The sequence below is a fragment of the Anser cygnoides genome, chromosome 19 (genome assembly GCF_040182565.1).
Source record: "Anser cygnoides isolate HZ-2024a breed goose chromosome 19, Taihu_goose_T2T_genome, whole genome shotgun sequence".
Taxonomy (NCBI): domain Eukaryota; kingdom Metazoa; phylum Chordata; class Aves; order Anseriformes; family Anatidae; genus Anser; species Anser cygnoides.
In genome coordinates, this window is record NC_089891.1 from 11,199,624 (window position 1) to 11,207,987 (window position 8,364).

Sequence of the window (8,364 nt, forward strand, 5' to 3'; positions counted from 1 at the left end):
TTGTTGTTGTTTTTTGTTGTTGTTTTTGTTTTTGTTTTTCCAGCAAAGAACAAATTCTATTTGATTTTGTTTTGGTTATTTTTATCAGAGTTTGTGCTTTAGATGGTGGCTGGCCCTGCATTGAGGAAGTACGTTTAAGAAACCTTTGAGCCTCTGCATGCTATAGCGTATCAGGATCTCCATTCAGCTCTTTCCTGTGCTGTAGGTTTTCTGTAAAACCTGGATGAATCAAATAGACGAGTCTCATAGCTAGCTCCTGTCAGCCAAACGACTGCCCAGGTGAGTCCCCCTGGACTCTTAATGTGACACTGGGGAGAGCTACATATCTGCAAAAGGGGATTTAGCCCACCTAGCTCTTCCTCGCCGTTGGGGCTCTGCTGTTGTCTGTTAGTTCCCACGGAGAACGAGAAGAGCTTTCTCCCTGCTGCCCTGGAGCCTTGTCCGTTCAGAAACCACGCTGGGCTCCGTGTCCCTGCAGGGGGCTTAGCATGGAGAGCTGGGCTTGGACTCAGCCATCCTCAGGTCCCAACAAACAGCAAAAACACAACAACACAGAAAATGTTTTGACCCAATTCCGTAACCTTTGAAAAGAAGGAGAAAAGACTTTTTTAAAGCACGTTTTATAATTTATTGTCTCAAAACAAACCCAGCTAGTGGGTCTGCCTTCAGATAGACAGATATTTGTCACTCTATTATTGTTTTACAGTGTCAGTTCCAGACACTTAAGTATTGTTGGAATGCAGTAGGGGAAAAAAAAGTCATGTTTTAAATCTCCGATGGGGTAATAAACTGCAGCCAGGAGCTAATTGTCCTGAAACTTGATCCTTTACAATATGTTATTGCTGTAATGGGACTACCCAACTCTACTGCACTGGGGTTTGTTTCACCATTAGTTAGGTAGTACATACACATTCAAAAAAAAAAATGAAAAGAAAAAAACAGATCACAGGTTTGCTCCCAGCTGTAGACTTAAGCACAATTCTCAAAGCTATCGATGCATTTTGTACATTAAGCTAGTAAGGGAGGGTATTAATCCTCATCAAGTTTAATGGCTCACTGTGGATTTGCTTCCTACCAACTTTCTTCCACCCAAGAAGTCCTGAGAATGTTGTACCCCTCCTGTCAGGAGAAAATGAATCATTACCCAGAGCCTGGAAGGCCAGAGGTGAATTGGAAGCCACACTATGGAACACTCACACTACAGTATTATTATTTTCTTTTTACACTAGCATTAAATAATATTTGAGCTCAGGGTGGTCAGCCCAATGGGTGGTTTTACATGCTGAATGCAACCAAAGAAAGAGTACATCCATCATGTGCTCATTTCAGTTTTTGTTCAACAAGCTTTTTTGTATTGGTTTGTTTTGTTTTGTCCCAAACTACTTATTAGCCAACCAGATCTTAGGCTGTAAAGTCCAACTTCTAAATGTTAGCCCCCAGTTTGGGTGGACTTTTGACTGGAAACTCTTTTGAAGATCCAAAAAAATGTGATGTTCTTCCTCAGTGTTTTTCTCATCTGTGTTCTGGTTAAGGCCAATTAATAGATGTGCCCGGTGACCATTGGAAAAGCTGTTCTAAGAATGTTTTAGCCAAGTAGAATGAGATTTATTGAAGCTAATGTGATGCTGGAATCATATTTTAATGGAAATTCACTGAATTCTTATTTTCTGAATTTTCCAACTGTAGAATCCAGTGTGAGTGTCATAAGATTTCCACCCCGTGTTGGGGTCCTTAGCTGTGAGCTGTTAAGCAATGCCCAACCAGCTGTGCATTGAGTTCACAGGGGATGCACGTTTCTAAGGGTCAGAGAGAGATTGAGGTCATCAGAGAGAAAAATCACTTGAGGTGCCGACACAGAACAATCAGGTGTTGTGTCTCAGTTGCCTTCCATTTTCCTTTCTGATAGCATCTTTATGTATGTCAGATTTTTAACCTCACTTCCAGCTTGAAGCGTGGTGCAGCGACTCCTGATGTGCTCTTGAACCTCTTGGGTCTGAATCTTGGTGCACTGTCCCTCATGACCAGGGGTCAGTCATACGCCTGTCTACTTCTCCAGCAAGTCTACTCAACAGAATAATCAATATGCTTGTGCTATTTTAGCATACCTGTGCTTCACATGCAGTAATCCCATTCTGAAAATGGATACTAGATGTATCTCCGTTTGGCAGCGTCCGCTTCTGGAATGATGCTAAGAGTACTGTTTGTTGATAGCACCTTGGTACTGATGGAGAAAAAAATGGTTTTCTCCCTAAAGAGGAGAATTTTATCATTGTTGTACACCACTCGGTTAGCTGAGTAGCCCACGTTTCAGTACAGGTAGATAACAAAGGTAGGTGCTTCTTTACACAGCTGCGGACCTGACAAGTAAGCAAATTCATTGGAGAGGGTGCGATGCTTAAAATGAAAGTCAAGAGCTTGGCACTCAGGACGCAGGCATGCAGGGAGCACATGTGAAGTGCGGAAGTGTTTTACACAATCATTTGTCACACCGTAACTGCTCGTTAAACAATGGTCAGTCTTTCAAAGTAAATTCACTCCCTCCTGCCTAAAGAGAGCTGAGATATACATGTATATACACCATAAACTCCCATGGTTTAGACACAGCAATTAGAAACTAATTACACTAAAACACTTAATCCCAGTGCAGGGGGGGTGTTGGTGGGGGGAGCTGTTGAAATTTGGAGTTGTTAATCCATCATCCTAAGTGAAGGAGCAGACCTGAACCCAAACCAGCTCGAGGAGGTTTTTCTGTTTACTCTTTCTTTAACTCTGAAAGTGCATGTTTTGTCACAGGGGGCATTACTGTCATTGTGTTTATATTGAGCTTTCAAGGGGCATTTCAGCATGTAACAGTTAAAGTTTATTCCCAGTCCTCTCTTTGTGTTTGAATTAAGTTCAGCCAAGGCAAGAATTAATGTTAAACTCAGCTTTGGTGTAGCTAATAGAAAAACTCCTACTAAAGAAAAAGAGAGCCTTTCACTCTCAGATACTTCCAAAATAGTTGCTGTCATTTATTAGAGTCGATTCAATTGCTGTGTGCTGTATTTTGAGAAATTCTGCGGCAAACAGTACATCTCTACTTTGTTGTACAGCGCCTCATGCCGTGCAATGCTGATAACCGAGGATCCGTACAAAGCTTGAAGCGTGCCTGACAATTTCTCTTTGACTGCTAGCTCGACAGCAAGAGTGTGTGGCTGTTAGTAAGGCCAGAAGGCAATGGGCCTGTTCCTTGGCAGCCTGGGCAGCAGCAGGACACTCCGTAAAGCTCGGCGTTTTGATGCTCTTACACACAGAGCAGACACGTGAGTTACCGTGCGGGTATCTCAGCTCTCTGCCACGTATGCAGTGACATCTGGAACAAGCAGCCCCCTGGCTTACCGTTCAGTTGTGCACGTCTATGGTTGAGCAGAATGTAAAATTGCTTCTTGGTGTGGTTATATCACGAGGAACTTTCCTACCAAAACAGGGATTTTTTTCAGGTCTGTGTAGGGCTGACCAAAATATGGGATTTCCATTCTCTGAGAAGTCCCCCTAGGTAAAAATCTAACTTGACTTTTCCTTCTGAGATGCATCATTGCAGTGTACAGTAAAAGCTGGTAAGGATAAAGCAGAATGTTCTGGCTTTCAGAAAAGAGAAATTGTGATAATTTTTGACAAAAGTGAGCAAAATTGATACATATCTTTGAAACATTTGAATTTCACAGCAGAAGGCTGCAACACTGGAAAAATATCAATCAGCTCTGCACGAAAGATCACGTTGCGATTGTGGAGGAGAAGCTAGGGAGAGGCCTTTGGGTGATTCACGTTCCTCCTGTTTCTCCCCTGACTTTGCGTTGGGCCAAAATAAGCTTCAAGGGCACAATCACCTTTTGGGCTGAGTAGTTTGGCAGGTAAACCATATTCCACAGACATCGGGGGTACACACAGCTGAGCCGAAGTGGAGCCCATGCTCAGCTCTGCACAAGAGAGGTTGATTGTTTTGGCCTCTTTCCTTTGCTCTAGGGTAAAATAGAGGCACCCTTCTTGGGATATTATTGGTGCGAAATCGTAAGTTACAGTTTTATTACCAGTTGCTGTGTGCGTGTGTGAGGGAGAGAGAGGAGGAGGTGGCGGGTATAGGAGAACATAACCACTCTTTTGTAACTGTGAATCCATTCTTTTTTTTTTTTTTCTTCTTTGCAAAACACAGGTTTAGTTTTAGGTAGACAAAAATAGAATTTGCCTTTCCAAATTATGTTAAACATCAACATAGTGTGACAATCATTTTTTAAATCCTGCTTTTCTACAAAATAGTTGACTCCTTCGATTTGCATTGCTGAAAAAATAATATAAAAAAAAAAAAGAAATAGGTGGCCTATGTGGATTTATGAAATGTTCACTTTATATCCTACAAAAATTTCAATTTTATGTTGCAGATTTTACGTGCAGCATTTTCAAATGCTGTGTAAAACCTGGCTGTAAATGGTCACAGTTAAAATGTAATTGATTTATTCCAGAGAATAATTTGGCCTAGAAACTGAGGCATAATCTAGCTTGTAGATCGGCTGAACAATGGGAAGGTCTTGGCACCAGAGATAAAATCTGACTTACTAGCACTTATCGTGGAGCCCAGTGCTATATGGGACTCCTGTCCAGCCCCGTGAAGAAGAATGCAAGCAGAAAAGCTGCTAAGGATGAAAGAGGGGCAGAGGATGGTATTGGAGATGATTTTCCTAAACAGAAAAAAGCTGGTCATGAGTCCCATAAATAAATAAATAAATAAATAAAGATTAACTAAATCGACAATAAAATAATTGTGGAGGAGAATGGCAGAATGGCAGAATTTATAATATCCTTCCTCTGCATTTGATATCATATTCAGTGTAGTTCAGTGGCATGACAGGACATCTTCCCTGGTTCCCTACCTGGACAGTTTATTAGATGACAAAGTTATTCATAAATTTAACAAGAACACTTCTACTATTTGGGCAACGTTACACCCAGACAAGGACAAACTGAGGAGCCTTCTGCCCTTATGGTCCCTGAAAGCACTGGCAAATTGTTTTAGACCACCTAACGTATTGATCTACAGCAGCCACGTTTCCCACGTCAAACATCTCCGTGTGTTTCATTGCTTTACAGATTTAGAGGACCCCCAGTCTGTGTTGAGTTGTAAAGTTCTGTTCAATTGCTTGGTTTGCTTCCAGTGAAACAGGCTGGAAAAAATTGGATCTGAAATCAAGGTTGTTGGGGAAAATAGTATTTTTCCCATTAGCTCCAGGATGTTTTCATTGATTGTTTTGCACAGGGCATTGATTTGTTGGCTTTTCCAGTGCCAGAAGCTTCAGCTGGTACATTGAGTCCAAAAGGCCAGCTTTCAGCAACTGGCAGATTTTTCTGCTCAACTCAGCAGAATCAGAGCAATGTGTTCTTGGAGGCAGGATCACGACTAGACTGTCATTGAAATGACCTGCATATATTGTTCGAGCATATTTGCAAGATAGGAGTTCACCTTAGGTACCATGGGGGGTAGTGAGGATGGGTTTTTTTCACTCTTGCATAGGTAAGGTCGTCCAGTTGTCTTAATTCCAGCAAGGATGCTGTTTGGAAACGAGAGGCGGGGGTGGCCTTGTGACTATCTCTGTTACAGACAAAGTGCAGGGTGACTTCTTTGCTCCTCGAAGAGACACTCTATATAAGTTCTAAATTTAGCAGACATTAAAGTTCTGTTGGTATTTTTGTAAAATGATTGTTAGAGTATTTTGTAACTTCTGTTCCCCTCTGGCTGGGATTCGAGAAACCTCTCCCTCCCACCCCCTCCCCAACTCCTTGACAGCAATCGCTAGTTGTAAAATAATAGACCATCAGCCAGCAATAATTTGCAATCCAAACAGACTTGACGCTCTCTGACATTTATTGAAACCTCAGACCCTGTTCGCTGGTTTCAGTTTTCCTCCCTTTGCTCTGTTTTTACAGACAGACAAGTGCTTAGATTTGGGTTTAATAATGAGGAGAAATTTCGTCTTGGCCCAGCTTTGCTTGTGTTGGCTGCGGCGGGGGCTTGCAGCAGACGGGCGGTTGGAGTTAATTACGCTAAATGGTGAGAACATTATTTGACCCCACTGGTTCGGCACCAGATGTTGTACGTTGCCTCTGAGAAACCAGCACAGACGTAACGCTTTCAAGGCTGGATGGGGAAGGATAACATACTTGGAGCTTAGTCATTTTTTGCAGCGTTAACTATCCCAGGATAAGCCTGTGACAAACAAAGCACTGCGCCTTATTAGCTACAGATGACAACGTTCAGCTTGAGCCACTTGGGGCAAATTAGGGTATCACTGTATTCTTGGAAGTGAATGCATCAAAAGCCAGAAGAAAAAAAAAATAGAAAAGAAAAAAGAAACAGAGAAAGAAAAGAAATCCTTTTGCTAACTGTACAGTTAACGTTCTGCCAGCACAAGGTATCAACTTTGGTAAATCCTTCCTGGAAAGTGAACTTTACATTTATGGGCCAGACATGATGGAATTTAATGTTTGAAAATGATTAAAGGATTTTGTTCTTTCCTAGTAACAACTGCATTTATCAAGGTGGCAGACATGGTGGCCTTAGAAAGAGCAGAAATGTAACTAAACTTCTGAGCTTACACTGGTTCGGGTCTGGGAATCCCTCCGGTCTTTAAGCATTAGGGTTGGGGAATTACATTTGTAGATATGGGAGGCAGGGAGTATAAAGTGTTTATTGACCCCAGTCTGTGTTAATAAAGCATTAGAAGTATTACCTGCTTGGGGATTGTCAGCACAAAGCAAAGTTCTTCTGACCTTTGTGGAAAAGTGAAAGTCTTCTTAGTCTTTGAATAAACTGTTTGGACTGGGGAAATGACAACACGTCTGCAGACTTGGATATAACAGGAGAGCAAGCTAGAAAGCATTCCTGGTACACAAAAAATGTATTCTGATAGCGTTATTTCTGTGCATGGTAATAATAATGTATTTAGCATTACACAATTTGTAGATAAATTTGAGTTATATCTCCTTTTCCAACACATGACATCACTTCTGTTTCAGTAAGTTCCTTCACCCCCTTCCCACGGCTGAGCTAGGTGCTCTGGATGCTGCTCTCGTCGATCCACACACCCTCCACTCTCAGCTCTGGACAGTTTTTACTTACCTTTTGGGGGGTGACATCCTCTGCTGGAGCAAAGCCATTGACATAAGTCATCCACTTGGACTAACATTGGTAGGACAGAGAGATTTGACTTGGAGCTTTCTCAGGTGTATCTCAACAACGGAGGAAGGAAGAGGTTCGGGGAAGCCAGCATCTAAATGCCGTCAGGTGGCCACAGATTATTCCATCCTTTTTTCCCCCGCTTTGGGCACTAAATAGGTAACATCAGATGAACTGTACAACTTGCTGTATGTACTTCATGCAAAATTGTATGCCTAACATCTCCACCTTGCGAGTTCTTTACCGAGCTTTGCAGCCAAGTAATCTTTTCTTGGAAGAGGAAAGGCTGCTTTAGGGGCACTGAGGTTTTCTAAGAGAGATTTAGATTCACTTGCAGCCTGCAACACTGTCTATAATTTACTGTGAACCATGAGAGACATTAGCTGAAATTTTCAGGAGCAGATTAGGTCGAAAAAATTTATGACAGCATTTAGAAACATTAGACTTAAGACTGCATGCCAGAGCATGACAAAATAGCAGGTAATAACAGATCTCATTAGAACTGTTTATTTAAATTGAACATTATCCTGTCAGGGATGTTTTCACTGCTGTATAGGTCTTATTTTCATCCAGATTAACTTCTACCAAATACAAGCACCCAGAGATGTCCTCCTACAGACGACTCAGTGTATGCATTCATTTCAGTGTGCTCACAAATTTCATGTTTTCTTATGCAATTTTTGAATTCTAAGGAAAGCGCTACTTTGCTTCCTCTTTATTCACAATTTCAGTACTTAATAATTTTTCTGTATTAAAATGCAATTAGATTTTCAATAGGATTTATATGATTCAGGCTCCGAAATACACTGAAATAAATCCAGAAACACTTGAAGCACCTCAGTCCCGTATAAAGGTGCCTCGGTGACTCTGGCTCTTGGCTATTACCACCCTGAAGCCTGAGTCCTACGTGCCAATGGATGTTACACTGCTCAGCACCTGACCTCTCTGACAAAGCAGGATTCAGGCAGTACGCCTCTCTGGAGATTCAAAAAATATTGTGCATGGGAAAAGTCTTGGCTCACGGACCTCAACTGCATATTCAGATGGGTCCTGCAACATACAGAGAGCCCCCTAAGCCCAGAGCAGAAGGCTTGGCTTACCCTCCCTAAACAAAAACCACTCCCTCTAACAGTTAGGTTTTTGGTTTTCGTCTTCAAGAT